This window comes from Hyperolius riggenbachi, chromosome 3 (assembly GCF_040937935.1).
Source record: "Hyperolius riggenbachi isolate aHypRig1 chromosome 3, aHypRig1.pri, whole genome shotgun sequence".
Lineage (NCBI taxonomy): Eukaryota > Metazoa > Chordata > Amphibia > Anura > Hyperoliidae > Hyperolius > Hyperolius riggenbachi.
Window position 1 is genome coordinate 199,459,101 of NC_090648.1, and position 19,285 is coordinate 199,478,385.

At 41.7% G+C, this 19,285-nt stretch overlaps 1 protein-coding gene across 10 annotated transcripts in view; it reads right to left on the minus strand.

Annotated features, from left to right (window-relative positions):
- Positions 1–19,285, minus strand: part of THSD4 (thrombospondin type 1 domain containing 4) — an 827,407-nt gene that overhangs the window by 58,137 nt on the left and 749,985 nt on the right. The window lies entirely within an intron of this gene.

Here is a 19,285-nt window from a genome sequence, read left to right on the forward strand (position 1 = left end):
GAGAGGCATGGTGAGTTCATAGAAGATTTTATTTTTTGTCACAAGTTAACGGAAAATGACACTTTGTGACAAAAAAAAAAAGTTTACATTTCTTCTAACTTGTGACAAAAAAAATGAAATCTGCCACGGACTCACTATGCTCCTCTCTGAATACCTTGAAGTCTACTTTCCAAAATGGGGTCATTTGTGGGGTGTGTTTACTGTCCTGGCATTTTGTAAGCACCCTTGCTAAATTGTAAGCACCCTTGTAAAGCCTAAAGGTGCTCATTGGACTTTGGGCCCCTTAACCCAGTTAGGCTGCAAAAAAGTGCCACACGTGATATTGCCGTACTCAGGAGAAGTAGTATAATGTGTTTTGGGGTGTATTTTTACACATACCCATGCTGGGTGGGAAAAATATCTCTGTAAATGACAATTTTTTAATTTTTTTTTTTTACACACAATTGTCCATTTACAGAGATATTTCTCCCACTCAGCATGGGTGTGTGTAAAAATACACCCAAAACACATTATACTACTTCTCCTGAGTATGGCGATACCACATGTGTGACACTTTTTTGCAGCCTAGGTGCGCGAAGGGGCCCAACGTCCTATTCACAGGTCATTTTGAGGCATTTGTTTTCTAGACTACTCCTCACTGTTTAGGGCCCCTAAAATGCCAGGGCAGTATAGGAACCCCACAAATGACCCCATTTTAGAAAGAAGACACCCCAAGGTATTCCATTAGGAGTATGGTGAGTTCATAGAAGATTTTATTTTTTGTCACAAGTAAGCGGAAATTGATTTTAATTGTTTTTTTTCACAAAGTGTAATTTTCTGCTAACTTGTGACAAAAAATAAAATCTTCTATGAACTCACCATACTCCTAACGGAATACCTTTGGGTGTCTTCTTTCTCAAATGGGGTCATTTGTGGGGTTCCAATACTGCCCTGGCATTTTAGGGGCCCTAAACCGTGAGGAGGAGTCTTAAAAAAACCAAATGTCGCAAAATGACCTGTGAAATCCTAAAGGTACTCATTGGACTTTGGGCCCCTTAGCGCACTTAGGGTGCAAAAAAGTGCCACACATGTGGTACCGCTGTACTCAGGAGAAGTAGTATAATGTGTTTTGTGGTGTATTTTTAAACATCCCATGCTGGGTGGGAGAAATATCTCTGTAAATGACAATTTTTTTATTTATTTTACACACAATTGTCCATTTACAGAGAGATTTCTCCCACCCAGCATGGGTATGTGTAAAAATACACCCCAAAACACATTATACTACTTCTCCTGAGTACAGCGATACCACGTGTGACACTTTTTTGCAGCCTAGGTGCGCTAAGGGGCCCAACGTCCTATTCACAGGTCATTTTGAGGTATTTGTTTTCTAGACTACTTCTCATGGTTTGGGGTCCCTAAAATGCCAGGGCAGTATAGGAACCCCATAAGCGACCCCATTTTAGAAAGAAGACACCCCAAGGTATTCCGTTAGGTGTATGGTGAGTTCATAGAAGATTTTATTTTTTGTCACAAGTTAGTGAAAAATGACACTTTGTGAAAAAACAATAAAAATCAATTTCCGCTAACTTTTGACAAAAAATAAAATCTTCTATGAACTCGTCATACACCTAACAGAATACCTTGGGGTGTCTTTTTTCTAAAAAAAGGGGTCACTTGTGGGGTTCCTATACTGCCCTGGCATTTTACGGGCCCAAAACCGTGAGTAGTCTGGAAACCAAAAGTCTCAAAATGACTGTTCAGGGGTATAAGCATCTGCAAATTTTGATGACAGGTGGTCTATGAGGGGGCAAATTTTGTGGAACCGGTCATAAGCAGGGTGGCCTTTTAGATGACAGGTTGTATTGGGCCTGATCTGATGGATAGCAGTGCTAGGGGGGTGACAGGAGGTGATTGATGGGTGTCTCAGGGGGTGGTTAGAGGGGAAAATAGATGCAATCAATGCATTGGGGAGGTGATCGGAAGTGGGTCTGAGGGGGATCTGAGGGTTTGGCCGAGTGATCAGGAGCCCACACGGGGCAAATTAGGGCCTGATCTGATGGGTAGGTGTGCTAGGGGGTGACAGGTGGTGACAGGAGGTGATTGATGGGTGTCTCAAGGTGTGATTAGTGGGGGGAATAGATGCAAGCAATGCACTGGCGAGGTGATCAGGGCTGGGGTCTGAGGGTGTGGGCGGGTGATTGGGTGCCCTAGGGGCAGATAGGGGTCTAATCTGATGGGTAGCAGTGACAGGTGGTGACAGGGGGTGATTGATGGGTAATTAGTGGGTGTTTAGAGGAGAGAACGGATGTAAACAATACACTTGGGAGGTGATCTGACGGCGGGTTTGCGGGCGATCTAATGGTGTGGGTGGGTGATCAGATTGCCCGCAAGGGGCAGGTAAGGGCTGATTGATGGGTGGGGGTGACAGGGGGTGATTGATGGATGATAGGTGATTGGCAGGTGATTGACAGGTGATCAGTGGGTTATTACAGGGAAGAATAGATGTAATTAATGCACTGGCAAATTGATAAGGGGGGGGGGGGTCTGAGGGCAATCTGAGCGTGTGGGTGGGTGATTGGGTGCCCACAAGCTGCAGATTAGGGTCTGATCTGATAGGTAACAGTGACAGGTGGTAATAGGGGGTGATTGATGGGTGATTGATGGGTAATTAGAGTGGGTGTTTGATTGATGGGTGTTTAGAGAAGAGAACAGATGTAAACAATACACTTGGGAGGTTATGTGACGGCGGGTTTGCGGGCGATCTAATGGTGTGGGTGATCAGATTGCCCGCAAGGGGCAGGTTAGGGGCTGATTGTTGGGTGACAGTGACAGGGAGTGATTGATGGGTGATTGTACAGTGGCTGAATAGAGTACTGGTTAAGGGCTCTGCCTTTGACATGGGAGACCAGGGTTCGAATCCTGGCTAGGGTCTGTACCTATTCAGTAGCGAGTTCAAGGCAAGACTCCCTAACACTGCAGGGTGGCCTCCTGAGCGCGTCCCAGTGGCTGCAGCTCTTGAGCGCTTTGCGTCCGACAAGAGGAAAGCGCTATATAAATGTTCGGATTATTATTATTGATTGTGATTGACAGGTGATCAGGGGGGATAGATGCATACAGTACACAGGGGGGGTGGTGGTCTGGGGAGAATCTGAGGGGTGGGGGGTGATCAGGAGTCCCCAGGGGGCAGTTTAGGGAATTTAAAAAAAATAGTGTTGACAGATAGTGACAGGGAGTGATTGATGGGTTATTAGATTAGGGGGGTGATTGGGTGCAAACAGTGGTCTGTGGGGTGGGCAGGGGGGGGTGTCTGAGGGGTGCTGTGGGCAATCAGGGGGCGGGGGGCAGATCAGTGTGTTTGGGTGCAGACTAGGGTGACTGCAGCCTGCCCTGGTGGTCCCTCGGACACTGGGACCACCAGGGCAGGAGGCAGCCTGTATAATACACTTTGTATACATTACAAAGTGTATTATACAATTTGTAGCAGCGATCGCGGGGTTAACAACCCGCCGATGCTTCCGAACGGTCGGCGGGTTGTCGTCACGGGTGGGCAGAGCCAGTTGCCGGGGTAAGCACGCGTCATCAATGACGCGATCGCTCCCCCGGCATGCTGAAAGGACGCAACGCCCTTGGGCGGTCCTTTCGGCGTCCACTTTGCCGCCGCCCATCGGCTGTGGGCGGTCGGCAAGTGGTTAAGCTCATGATGGAGTGAGATAAAGTGGGAAATTGCCCTGTGGACTGACCAATCAAAATATACAATTATTTTTGGAAATCAAGCCCTGTGAGCTTAAGAGGACAAGGAACATTCAAACCTATTTTCTGCATATATGGCACGTATAAGTGCATATTTAGGGAATGCACTATTAAAGTTTAATTAAACTCCCTTAACTACTCTTAGGGTACATACTCACTGGAAGATGGCTTGGGGAACCCATGTCAATGTAACCCAACTGGACGAGCATTCCCTGATCCATCTTTCTACTGCAGGAACATGGAATGGCATATGACGGGCACAAACAACAGTTGGCAGTTTGCGTGGGACCTGATCCACTGTGACAGTCTTATTTGCAACATCTCACGTTTGTTTCATAGTGCACATGTACCCATATTGCAAAATCATGGAAATGAATGCCAGTCACAGGAAAAAATCGTACGAAAGGTCACATTGTGGGTACATGCCTTTAGTTACATAAAAGCATAGTTGAAACCACTCCTTCAGTGTACATTTTTGTATTTTTTTTAACTGCTCTGCTAATTGGTAAATGTAACTTTTGTGAGCCAGAAACTCTCTGCCTCGTCTCTTCACTCATCCTCATCCTTTTCTGCTGAAGTGACTGGTCGACTGTTGCCGGGCAATGTGTCTATTCAGCCAAGGAGGGAGAGGGAGTAAAGTGAAGGAATCAGGCAGAGAGCTTATACTGGCCGGCAATGATTTTACATCTCTGCATTGGAGGTAAAAGAAATTTTCACACAGAGAATGCTCTCTTTTATGTATTTTGAGTAGGTACTTTCATTTTAGTTTAGGAAGTTTAATCACACTTAAATGCTAAATAATAAGTACAGGTTTTGGAGCAACAAGGAAGGCCTTGCTTCTTTCAGCAAGACAATGCCAAACTTTATTCTTTATGTATTATAGCTGCATTGCTACTTCATAAATGTGTCCAGGTGCTGAACTGTCCGGGCCACAGCCAGACTTGTCACCCACGGGAAATATTTGGCACATTGCATAAAACAAAATTTATAATTAAAAAAAAAAAGACCCCAAACTGTAAAGCAGCTGAAAACTTATATTATCAGGCAAGAATGACACATTTCACTTGCAGAACCCTATCAATTTATCTCCCCAGTTCCAAAATATTTGCTGAGTGCTGTTGGAAGTGTTGGAAGATGATCCTACATGATTGTCAACATTATGGTCAATAAACTGCTGTCTCCTTTTTTAAGTTTTGGCACCAGATTAACAGTGAGCATACATCTTTTTAAAAATAATAATTTTTCACAGTTACATCTACATACTGTCATAAACTATTTTCAATTAAATATAGAGTTTACATAAAGAGTGCATCATCAAATTGTACGTTTATTAACATTTTGCACAGTGTCTCAATGTTTTTGGAAATGGGATTGTACAATAATGCAGGATGCTGAATGACCACAGATTTGACACTGAGGCTGGGGACATTACTGATATGTCAATGATAAGTGTGTGAACACTGCCAAAACACAGAAGACTGAGTGACCACAGCCATGGAAAAAGAGGCTAAAGTACTGGTAATCACTGCGATGTTGTATGCATTTTATCAATATAAAGCTACATACTCACAGGAAGATGGATCGGTGGACCCGCGGATACAAAAGATACGACGAACGAGTATTCCACGAGCTATCTTCTGAAATCGCACACCATGGGAACTAATGGGCATCAATGAGACTTTAAACAATCATGGTAATTAGGGTGGGAGTCTATGGGGATTGGCACCATAGTCTGCAATGGGATCCGTCGTAATGGTCGCGATCGACGCACATAGCTAAATATCACATGACTACGTTTTGTTAAATTATGGTGCACAATCTCACAAAAACGATCGTTCATCATGAAAAAATTTGGTGCTGTGGGAAAAATTGCCATAAAAATTGCATCATGGATACTAGCCTTTACACACAGTGCTCTTATCACAATTTATTATACACAATATTAACACAAAAGGCTAATCATTTCTAGAAATGGCAATGCTTAGGAAAACTCATGGAGAAGCATGTGACCAGTTTGATTTGATCAGCTGATAGATTTGTAAGGCTCTGATTTGCTGTGATGCCGTCCTGGTTTAGCACATGATCATGGCCAGCAAATCCGAGCCTTACATATCTATCAGCTAGTCAAACTGATTATATGTTTCTCCATGGGTTCTCCTAAGCAGGGCCATCCCTAATCATTTCTACCTCAAATGTGTCTTTCAGTCCATATCACAGGATATTGGGTGGCACTGGCTGCTGCTGCATCACACAAGGCTATTTGAAGTGCATTTTTTCTAAGTGATCATTGGTGTAATACTTATATGACAGCTGAGTATAGCAACAATAGCATTGATATAACTGTATGCAGCCTAGAAAATTAATTCCTTATGCCTCCGAAATTAATTTAGGTTATGATATATACACAGATATAACAGTAGTATGTTCCAGAGCCAAGGTTGTTGTGTTATTCCTTTTTATAACTTTTAATAAAATGTCAATTTCGTTCAGGTCACCTTAAAGATAACACATTGAACAAATTTGCATAACAGTTCTCATAAGCTCCTGAGTAAACTAGATCAGTATCACCATGCTTTGTTAGCCAGAATATTTACTGTATCATCTGTGCAGGACAGATTGTATCAAAGTGATAAAATACCACTGAAATGACTGTGGATGCTTTCTGAGATAACTTTAAAATTACGTCTGAATGGTTAGTGATCTAACTTGATAAAGTCAAACAGGAAAAAGCTGGAGTATGTGAGAAATATGCCGAGATGGAATTATAGTTATATTCAAAATCAAAAGTATTCCGTTACTCTCTTTTTTTAGACCTTTTCTAGCATGTTGATGCTATAATGGCATAAAAGTATTAGTCACGTAGAGATTGTTCTCCTGTGCTGGAGAACAATAGAGAATGTTAGGGAACACAAACGATCCACTGATCCAACAAACAAGACTGACATATAGAGATGTGAGCGAACAGTTCGCCCTAGAATCTCTATGTGACTGTACTACTTCCGGGTCGCTATGACCCGTAGTAGTACGGCCGTGTTGGGCCGGCAGTGCGCATCTTTGATCACGCTCCTGTTGCTGGGCACTCTCTGCGCATGAGCATGACGTCACTCATGAAGTAGTACAGGGTGAGGGGTTCACCAGCGAACGGTTCGGGAACCGTTCGACGACATCACAACTGACATAAATCAATTCAAGAGGTCTTTCTCTGCTAGAAATACTGTATAGTCAACCCCAAGTGCCTCATCATAGGCAAACTGCACAAGGAACCAACTGGATAACCAGATGATGTGACCTATTCGGAAGACAGAGATAGGGATGTTACATTATATGCTGTAGGCCATCTGTTTTTTGACTTTTAACTTCTAGGAAAAGCAGTGAACAACTCTGTAAGGGCCGGGTCCCACAATGCTACACAATGGCCGCATCGTTTGTTGCTTAAACTGATACTTAAGTGAAAATTAAATAATTGTATATATCCTCCTACTTCTAAAATGACATTTTTATGTTGTTTACAAACTTAAAAAAGAAGATTTATTGTTTTGTCTAAGCTCAATTAAACAGTCTGTCCCTTATCTCTGAGTGCTAAAATAGAAAGATCAAGAGTTCATATATCTACCCATACTTTCTGAGTAACCAAGCAGTTTAGGGTGACCCAAACCACTAGGAATGTATAGGGGGATAAAAGAGACTGCAAAGCCCACCTTCTAATAAGCAACGCTTGGTGAAATTTGCCTTCTTAAAACAGAAGGAAATTTGCAATAATTCAGCTAGAAGTGGATATTTCTGGTTACCCACAATGCTCCACTACTGAATATGCAAATTATCCCCTTTCCCCCCTTGTAAGCAAGGCAAGCATCCAGAACCGCAGGTGTATAGCAAGCCAATAACTTTAAATATTACACAGCCACACCAACCCCACATGTAGACAGCCTGGTTCGGGCTTTTGGCCCTCATCAGTACATGGCAGGGATTGATATGGCTGTATGGGATAGGGCTTGGACCAGTACAACAGAGTAACCAAGCAGCCAAAAATGATGACCACCACGAAGTGCCGCTAAAAGATGCCAAGTTATCTTCTGCTCGCTAGGAGTATAGCTTTAGGGCGCCCATCTGAACCAGCCCTAAGGTGGAAAGATGATGATTCCGGGAAATTAGGCATACAATTGTTGCCATAGTTTCAAGGAGAGATTTTTATTTTATTGGCTGGCTGCAGTCTGAAATGGGTGTTAATATGTAATTACATTTAACAATTACAAGATTATGGAGTAGCATTTCAGTGTTAATCGTATATATATTTCACAGAAACATGCACAAGCCTACTTTAATGAATGATTTGACATTGTTTCTTCCATACCTTCCTGGGAAAAAAATCCCACCTTAATTGAATAAGGATATTAGCGTTTTAAAGGGTCACGCTTCGTTATGCTGGTGCATGGTAATTATACGAACATTTACAGATTTATTGAAGCTCTGTGTTATACAACTGTATAGAAAATGCACACAGCTTAATGTAGTTTAGTTGAAAGTGACACTTGCCCCAGGTGCTTGGCAGAGGGCACAATGCCAAACACTGTGTGTACCTTCAACATCTGGCAGACCTCATAGAAAGCCCACAGAGCATACTGCCCTGCTTTTACACAGCTTTCAATGGTTACTGTAACCAAGGTTTAATTAGGCAAATGAAGGCTAGAAAGCAAGTAACAAGAACATAAGAGACCTCTTTAATCCCTCCTGTAGTTACTGGAAACACTACTCTTACAATGTGATTATGTAAATAGCTATTTAAATGTAAACGACTTGTAAATTTCAATATAATCTGCATATAAGAATAGATGTGCCCTTTGAAAGATCAGTTATTTTCCTTGTTCAAACAGCACATGTTCTGTAACAATAAGGAGGAATAAGAGGCAAACATTATAATGGGATAATCAACTACACTGGAAGGTGGTAAAGCAGAAAACTGGGCAGTATGTCTCTGCAGGGCTTATACCAAAACTGCGCAGGCAATCAAGCAATCTCTGATGGTCAGTTTCTGCAACAAGCTTTGAACACGTGTACGTAGCTTAACCCTGACTTTTCACCTGAACCTAACACCAAGTTTAAAGCAAATTTGTCTCAAGCTTGACACAACAGGGTTGGTTCACCAAAACTCCATTAATATTGCCCTAAGCAGATAGCCCATGGCAATATTACCAGTACTGAAGCCAGCAGAGAACTGTGCATTGTAACCATTACTACTAAATGAGTATTGCTAAGGTAACACACTTAACACAAGTAACATAATGCGTGTTACCATAGCAAATGCTCACGTGACCCACATACCACAGGTCATGTTAAAGCGGACCTGAACTCAAAAGTCCTTTCTGCTCTAAAAGATACCCAACAGCATAATAACCTTTAAACAAAAAACTATCTTTGTTAGAACTGATACAAATCCTGCAATAAATCTGCACTGTTTCTACTTCCTGATTCATGGAAGCAGACATATTGTTTACAGCCTGTGCTTTCAAATGAGCTCATCTGCCATAACAGGCAGCCATGGCAGTAATGTTTCACTCGGGGAGATCAAATTACAACTTGTGATTAGACACAAATGAGCGGGAATTAAATAGGCAGGGGGATTCGGATGCGAATTTGAGCATATGCGCTATGTCAAGTGGACACTAAGTTAAGTCTGCCAGGTTATTTTGTACACCTTAAAATTGATACCCAACTATGAGGACAAAGAGCCCTGACATTTAATGTGTGGATGATCAGGGCAAATATTGACAACAGCTGTCCAGGGAAATCAGATGGGCCACTAGAAGCTCACATAGCTGGTTTAAAACATTTCTTGCTTGGTAATTTCTCACTGATCAGGCACATAAGTCAGAGTAACACCCCTGTATGGAGGGATGCATGCATCTCATCTGATTCAAACTTTAGATGGAAATGGTGAGATTATCACTGCTGAAAGAGTCAGAAACCCTCAAGTGCGGAAGAGAAGAAGAATGCTGATGTTCTCTGAAGGGTTTGTCCAACTTTACAGCTTTCAGCACAGCTACATAAACATGAACCACATTTGCCTCTTATATTTTGCACAAAATGAGGAATTGTATCTTTAGATTAGTAGCAATCTAACTTGTATTTGGCAATGTTCTCATTTGCAGCATATTGAAATCAACAACATGATTGCCAGTTAGTGGTTAAAATTCTCAGTAGCATGAAATTAAAATTACTTGTGTGGTTAAGCCCTAAAACTAGGTTCTGGCCCTGCCAAAAATGATATTTAATGGCCCAGACAATTTCTGGGCACAATGGGTGGTCACAAATCATACAAAGCTTCTTGGAAGACAGATACTTTAATAGTAGTATATGAAACGTTTGCCAGTTTTGCAAAATAAACTTTGCTATATAAATTAACAGCAGTTACATTATAACAAGAATTGTATCACATGATTGCAGTAGTTCACCCTTTCCTTATAACGCCAACTACTGCAATCATGTCATACCACAAACAAATATTAAGTAAAAAGTTTAGCAGTATTGGTAAGTCTTATGCTTTAAAGCAGACCTGAACTCAGAACTAGAGATGGGCCGAACTGTTCTGCCAGCGAATAGTCTGCGGTGAACAAGGGGTGTTCGCGTTGGCCCCCTTAAGGCGAATACATGAAGTGTTCGATTTGCCCCCTATATATTATAATAAAGTCAAACTTTGACCCCTCATCCCAGAGTCAGCAGACATATGGCAGCCAATCACCTATCCCTCCCACCTGGACCCCCCCACACACACACACACTTATCAGAAAGCCATCACAGGAGCCATTGGCTTCTGTGGCTTCTGTGCTAGGCAGATGAGGGACAGTGTGTTGCTGACAGGGAGAGAGTTAGGTGGGCCTGAGTTCAGTGTCCTCAGTGAAGATTCTTGCTGCTACCAAATTTTCCTGAACTGCTAAGCCCTTCTTAGGGCTGATACATTGTTTTTCTTGCTATTTTATTGCTCTTCTGTGGACAGTGACCAAGTTAGCTTTTGGAGACAGGTCTGCTGGTCCTACTAGTGCACCGACCATAACTCAATAATCCTTCACACCACTATTGGCATCTAGTATCCTCCACTGCCCCCTGTATAAGGCCTTCGTACAGAATCAATGGGTTTTTTCGGACACTTAACTGTCATTGAACTACCTCAGCCTGACTATAGAAGCTGGAAAACTGTGATCGCCTGCACTCCCACGATTGTGCGCACAAGCATGGCGGCCATTACACCGCAGACTGCTGTGCGTTAAATGCAGTGTTTCATCTGTCAGTGTAAAGCGGGCATAACCCTTACACTACCTGATAGACGTGTGCACACGCCGGATGCTTTAAAGCACTTTATTCCACCAATTTAGGAATTTAATGCGATTTCTGCCCTTTAACCTATTTAAGTTCCTGGACGTAGAAACTACGTCCAGGAACCATGCGCGCTCCCGCGGCCGATCGCGCGCGTGCACGCACGGTCCCGGCCCACGGTCCGTTAGCCAGGCTATGGTGCCCAATCACTGATTCCTCTCCCCCGCTGAAAAAGCGACAGCTTCTCTCGGAAGCTGCGCTTTTTCTGGCTGTTTCCTCCCCCATGCGTCTCTCTAAGCGTATGTTACGCTTAGAGTGACGTCATGTAAACAAACTCATGGCCATCTTGTGGCCAAAAAGTAATACTACAACTAAAAGTAAAAAAAAATAAAAATCAACACACATTTACATTATAAACCTATTGTTTACATCCCACCCTCCTAAAACTACCCAAATAAATGTTTAATATAAAAAAAAACATTACAATAAAAAAAAACATGTAAATATTTACCTAAGGGTCTAAATTTTTTAAATATCAATGTAAAGATGATATATTTCTATATTTTTTTTTATTTTAAACTTGTAAATAGTAATAGATGCAAAATTGAAAAAATGCACCTTTATTTCCAATAAAATATTGTCGCCATACATTGCGATAGGGACATAATTTTAACAGTGTAATAACCGGGACATATGGGCAAATACAATACGTGAGTTTTAATTATGGAGGCATGTATTATTTTAAAACTATAATGGCTGAAAACTGAGAAATAATGATTTTTTTCAGTTTTTTTTCTTATTCTTCCTGTTAAAATGCATTTACAGTAAAGTGGCTCTTAGCAAAATGTAACCCCAAAAGAAACCCTAATTGGTGGTGGAAAAAACAAGATATAGATCAGTTCATTGTGATAAGTAGTGATAAAGGTATAGGCTAATGAATGGGAGGTGAACATTTCTCAAGTGAAAACGACAGAACGCGAATGCGTTAAAGATAAAAACTCAACTCCAGGTCAACTATGTAAATTTAGGTGGACCTTTTGCCTTTGATTCCCCCTTCAGCATGTCATGGTATGGTCCAGGTGTTAGGCCCCTTAAAACAACTTTTTCATCACTTTTGCGGCCAGAAACAGTTCCTGTAGGATTTCGATTTTGCCTGCCCATTGGAATCTAAAGCAATTCGCAGATTCAGAAATTCGCGTTTGCCATTCGTGAATCTTAAATTTGATGTTCTGCCCATCACTACTCAGAACTTCCTCTCTGCTCTAAAAGATACGCAACAGCATAATAACCTTTAAAGAAAAATATTTCATTGTTGATGTTGATACAAATCCTAAAATAAATCTGCAGTGTTTCTACTTCCTGATTCATGGAAGCAGACATATTGTTAACATCCTGTGCTTCCAAATGAGCTTATCTGGTTTACCTGCCGATCAAATTACAATTTGTGTTTAGACACAGATAAGGGGGAATTAGATAGGCTAACCTCTATAAATGCATACAAGTACCACCAGAAGACACTGGGCTAAGACAAGCATTACTGGGTAACATCGAGAAGTAGTGCGGGGTACACTGTGGAGAAGTCAACTTGGATCACAGCAGGAATAGACAAGAAACAGGGAGGAAGATTGCTCAGAATGACTGCAGCTCTCAGCTTCTGATAACCGACACAATAAACAAGACAGGAAGGAATCTTTACCAATCCAATCGCTACCAAGCGATTGGATAAACATCCAAACAGAAATAATATTGGACAAAACAGAAAGGAGCGTTATAAATAGCAACCACAGCTATTGTAACATCCACACGGCAGGACTAGAAAGAGCGACTGCCAATTGCAACCGCAGCGAAGGCACATCCAGGCAGCAAGATGGGAGAAGCATCACCAATAGCAACCGCAGCTATGGTGATGTCCAACAGCAAGATAAATGGAGACTGTGCCAATTGCGTCAGCAGGGATGGGAAGGTCCACCCGACAAGGCTGGATGGAACACTGCTATTCACCACCAGAGGAATAGCACACATTCACAAAGGTATGATGCAAGGTAACAAACCGTTATCACATAAGACCTGGAAATGTAGCTATGGTGTAAGCTGATTACTATGACAAGCAAAATGATCAAGCAGCTGATTGGTAATCACTCAATCCTGTGCTGCTCTGATTAAAGACTGCAGGTTGATTGCAGATGACACTCATTGCAAATGCATGCAATACTTTGCAGAACGCATGCAGAGAAATCAGCACTGTCTGGCAGAAAATGCCTTAGGTGAGATTGTGACAATTGATCAGTAATGACAAAGTATGTCATCGCTGATCATTTGTTGTTGACATTTTTAGATATTCATGATATCATGTGTTTTCTCTCTCATTACAGTTATATTAAACGTTAAGTCTTATGTAGTGATGAGTTCAAATTTTGCATTGCGTTAATGTGAAATTCGCAATCCTGATGTAAAATCGTAATGTAAAATGTTAAACAATAAGAAGGACTTTGAAAAAAGTAATGGTATTTATTATTTAAATTAAAATAAATAAAGAGAAAAAAAAAGACACCAGCCTACATGCCATTACCCCCTTGCCCCCCATGCAGGCTGATATAACCCAGGGAATTCAGAGCCCAGCAATTTGGCTGGCAAACAAATATTTCTAAAGTGGCAAGTTCACAGTTGAGTTTCAGGTAGTTGGCACGGACTACAGTATTGCGTTAAACAATTTTACTTAATGCTGCCTGTGTCTTCCCTGGTAATGTTCACTTACGTGTACTGGTTAAGGGCTCTGCCTTTGACATGGGAGACCAGGGTTCGAATCCTGGTTAGGTCAAGTACCTATTCAGTAAGGAGTTCAAGGCAAGACTCCCTAACACTGCAGCACAAAAAGACACCAGCTATGGTCTCAATGAACCGCACCACATCAGACATAAATCATGTAGAAAAAAGTAACATCCTTTATTTATCAATCCACAAACAATTAAAACATACTTAAAAACAGGTGGGGAATAGCATGTTGACCCAAATTGTCGGAGAACCGGCAGGAAAATAAAGTGCTAATAGTGTATATGACACACCACTAAGGGTGTGAACCATAATTGGTGACACAATGGGATAATGAGTGAACAATAGGGCTGCATAGTACACAGCAGGAATGGCGAAAACAAGGGACCAAGGTGCAAAGTGCATACATCAATAAATAGTTAAATAACAATCATGAAAAAGGACATATATAACCACCGGAGTGATCACTGTATAACTGGATGTAGTACAGTGGAATAACAAACAACAGCCGATCAATATCAAACCAATATTAGGATAGTGTGAAAGAGAAATCCCCTGAGAATGTGGAGCAAATATAGAAAAGTGATAGACATAATGGCCCTGATTCACAAAGCGGTGATAACTCAGTTATCACGCCTAAAAGACTTTAGGCGTGATAAGCCGTGCAAAGCTGAGTTATCACCGATTTGTGCTGCTCTTCGCGCGAAGCTCCCGCGCGCAAAGTTTTGCGCGCGTAGCGCACCGCGCTGCACGCGCAAAGTCCCATAGGGCTCAATGGACGCTGCGCGCGAAGCAGGAGATCGCGCGAGTTTCTTCTTATCACGCCTAAACTGAGTTTAGGCGTGATAAAGGGCTTTTCACAGGCGTGCAAACACTTTGCACCGCTTTGTGAATCAAGCCCATTGAGTGAAACATGTACCAACTCAAGTGAAGAATCCTACCAGTAATGAAGTGGCTCCACGGGTCCCCCACCGCTGCTATCGCGATTCGCCACGTTGTGTGGCTTTCAGAGAAACCCGTGGAGCCACTTCATTACTGGTAGGATTCTTCACTTGAGTTGGTACATGTTTCACTCAATATGTCTATCACTTTTCTATATTTGCTCCACATTCTCAGGGGATTTCTCTTTCACACTATCCTAATATTGGTTTGATATTGATCAGCTGTTGTTTGTTATTCCACTGTACTACATCCAGTTATACAGTGATCACTCCAGTGGTTATATATGTCCTTTTTCATGATTGTTATTTAACTATTTATTGATGTATGCACTTTGCACCTTGGTCCCTTGTTTTCGCCATTCCTGCTGTGTACTATGCAGCCCCATTGTTCACTCATTATCCCATTGTGTCACCAATTATGGTTCACACCCTTAGTGGTGTGTCATATACACTATTAGCACTTTATTTTCCTGCCGGTTCTCCGACAATTTGGGTCAACATGCTATTCCCCACCTGTTTTTAAGTATGTTTTAAGGTCCGTACACACGCCGGACTTTAGGCAACGACGGGTCCGTCGTTGCCTCCCACTGGGTGGGCGTGCCAGCGACAGTCCGGCGTGTGTACGCTCTGTCGTCAGACTGATACGGCTGTTTCTGAGCGATCCGCCCGGCGGATCGCTCAGAAACAGCCGTATCAGTCTGACGACAGAGCGTACACACGCCGGACTGTCGCTGGCACGCCCACCCAGCGGGAGGCAACGACGGACCCGTCGTTGCCTAAAGTCCGGCGTGTGTACGGACCTTTAATTGTTTGTGGATTGATAAATAAAGGATGTTACTTTTTTCTACATGATTTATGTCTGATGTGGTGCGGTACATTGAGGCCATAGCTGGTGTCTTTTTGTGTATCATTGTATTTCATTGGCCATTCTGCACATGTCAGGGTCCTCATAAATTATAGACAGGACTGTACTAGTGTTATGGATGGTGCTCCCCAAATTGTATTTAGTTCCCTAACACTGCAGGGTGGCCTCTTGAGCGCGTCCCAGTGGCTGCAGCTCTTGAGCGCTTTGAGTCCGACAGGAGAAAAGCACTATACAAATGTTCGGATTATTATTATTACTTACTTCCTGTAAAAAGCAACTTACTGACATAGCCATCCTAACATCTCTCTATATAACATATCTGACCCCATAATAAGACAAAGCCATATATGGTCACCACATTTAAAGGCGTATAATCAGTCTGACTGCTAGGAAATGATTACACTTTTGAAGAAAATGGAGTCACTGATGTCAACAAGGACCTGCAAGAGGCTTCTGGACTAAAGAGTTGGTGAAATACAGCTTTACAAGATAAATGTAACTTAGCGTGGTGTTTTTCATGGCAGAGATGTTTCATTCTTTGTGAACTTCTCCTTCCAAAAGAGGCTGACATCACAGATATAAATCTTTGTCTTAAGCTTAGAATAATATTCATCACATACATATTCTCTCCAGCACTTGGCATCACTCACTGGAAACTGTACTTACTACAGTTATTTGGAGAGTTTTAATTGGACTCCTGGGCAACATTATTTAAAGAAGGCTTAACAAACAAAAGAACACATGGCCGCTATTTAAAGATACATTGTAGTGAAATAATATATATATTGGAATATGTAGCAGGTAATTTGGGCGCTGGTGGCTGAGCAGTAAAATGGGCGCCATATAGACTGCAAAATTCATTTCGGCTATAGTGTCACCTATGGGGTAATTTGGATGCCAGCGACAACCGATAATTAGAGATAATAGGCGGTGCAGATATGGGCAGAGGAAGTGTTAAGAGCCGAAGGTGGTGCAGATATCAACGGCGATGTGGTGCATTGGGTAGGTAAATGTTAGGCATGGGTAAAGGGAGGGGACATTTGAGAAGATATTCCATCTGAATTAGCCACTGCCCAACAGTAGAATAATGGTAATTTTACCAATATGCTACAAGTGGCTTTCCCTGGCATCTAAGCTACCATGGCACTCTTTTTGAATGTATGTCTTGGAATGTGCAATGTGCATTGGTACTGCTCTGTGTCCTGCAAAAACAATGTCGCACACTGAAAATGCTCAGGGACCACTAATTGAACACATTTTCTAGAATTCTTTGCAGAATTACAAGGTAACATTTAAAAAAAATACTCTAATTCAAGCAGAATTACAGTATGGCATGCTATGCAATTAAAGCACATCTAAACTGCAAATACAATGATGAGATTAACCTCCTTGGCAGTGACCCTGAGTCAGGCTCAAAGTAAAATAAATAAGTTGCTGGGAGTAGTAATCCTAGGGAGGCGAGTCTGTGCAGGGGCTGCTGCAGATCTCTCTGTGGTATGTCTATTTCCAGCTCGTAGGGTCTAAAAAATTGTTCCACTTTTATACCTTAAAATCAGGAAATAATCATACCACCGGGAGGTTAAAGGACAACAGTAACGAGAAGCATATGGAGGCTGCCATATTTATTTCCTTTTCAACAATACCAGTTGCCTGACTGTCCTGCTGATCCTCTGCCTCTAATACTTTTAGCCATAGACCCTGAACAAGCATGCAACAGATTAGGTGTTTCTGACATTATTGTCAGATCTAACAAGATTAACCGCATGCTTTTCTGGTGTATTTCAGACACTTCTTCAGCCAAATAGATCAGCAGGACTGCCAGGCAACTGGTATTGTTTAAAAGGAAATAAATATGGCAGCCTCCATATTCTTCTCACGTCAGCTGCCCTTGTCCAATTGTATTTGTTGTTGTACTAACAAATAGGATTTTCTTGGACTCCCACAATCTTATTTTGCATTTTATATGCTAAAACATACGACTAACCATTGTAGTCTCAGCAGAATGATGAGAGTTTTCGATATTTTACAAGAATTATGCTACAGTTTGATTGAAAAGAAACTGTCATTCAGTGCCCTTGGATTTTACCTCTTACAGAGAGAGAGAGAGAGAGAGAGAGAGAGAGAGGGGGGAAGGAACACATCCCAATTACATGTATGTTTGGCACTGTATATAGACGTTTATCTCCTCATGCCATGTGTCTGTACAGGTACACTTTAAAGTCTTTATAGCCCATGCAGTTAACCTACCCACCTTTGTCCCAACATAATTCTTATTATAAATAGTTAAATTTAGATAGATAGATAGATAGATAGATAGCCTGTACATATCCCATATAGTTGTATTCCTTTAGGACAAGTATGCCTAAACATAATGGTTGAAAAACTTTCCATTACATAGCCCACATTCATCAGAGACGCAGTGCTACGGATGTGTGAAAAACTGATGATCTTTCAAGTTTCGGAAGATGTCAATACTCTAAACCTTGCAATATTTAAAACCAGTTAATCTTATAGAATCTTACAGCATAGCTAATTACATAGTGAAGCAAATTAACCAATACTTTGATTAGATTCAGTAGCTAACGTTGAACACTCAATTCAATTGGCCCCTTGGCAGTATTTCCCTTCAAGTGAGAAATTAGCAAGACAGAACATCAAAGCAACTGCCTGTAATGTACATGCATCATTCTGATATCTGTGAGAGCTGGCGAAGACCAGCAGACTGATCAGTGTCTTACAGAAAACACTACAAGCAAACAATCATATTAAAAAGGAATGGTATAACAACAAATAATTAGAGACTACGCTTTACTTTACAGTGAGCATCAATAATAAAGCAAGGAAATAATCAGATCTAGCTGGATGACAAAATTGCCTCTAAACTGTACTTTAAAACTAGTAAAATATACACAAAGGGCACATGAAAATGAACTTGATAGGCCTTATGTATGTCTTTTTGGAATACCTAAGGACTTATCCTGTAGTTTTGAGGTACTTGGATGGATTTTAGAGGCAGAGTTTCAGTTTAGAATAAATTGGGTTAGTACATTGCTAACCTGTATTAGAAATTTGACTTTCATTTGTTTCATGTCCATTTTTCTTCCGTTACATTTTCCTTTACATTTTCTGACTACTTTTTAAGTTGGTTGTTGGTTAGACATAATTTAAGCACTATCAAAATGCAGACAAAATGGAAACACAAATGTGCATACACCTTAATGTACCTATACAAAGCCAGTTCTGACTGATTAACTGGTAATGTGATTGACTGCTGATATTTTATTATTTTGGGTTTATGAAAGTGTTTCGATGCATCTTCTGCATGAATCACCTACCCTAACCTCGCGTCCAATTCCCTTCTTAAAGGAATCATCAATCAAATCATGCTACCCCCAGATCTACTTACCAAGGGCTTCCTCCAGGCCCTGGCAGCCACTATGTCCCCTCACTGCAGCTCCGCTCTCAGCCGCTGAACCCTGGTCCCCAGTGGTGCGCAGCCCAACCTCCAGGTGTCCTCTGCTGCGCCTGCACAACTATCAATCACCTCCACATGGTCCGGAGTGTACTGCGCAGGCACAGTAGTTCTCTGTACACTCTGGACCACGAGGAGGAGATTGACAATGGCGCTCGCGCAGGTGCAGCAGAGGAAAACCTGGCGAAGCACCGTCAG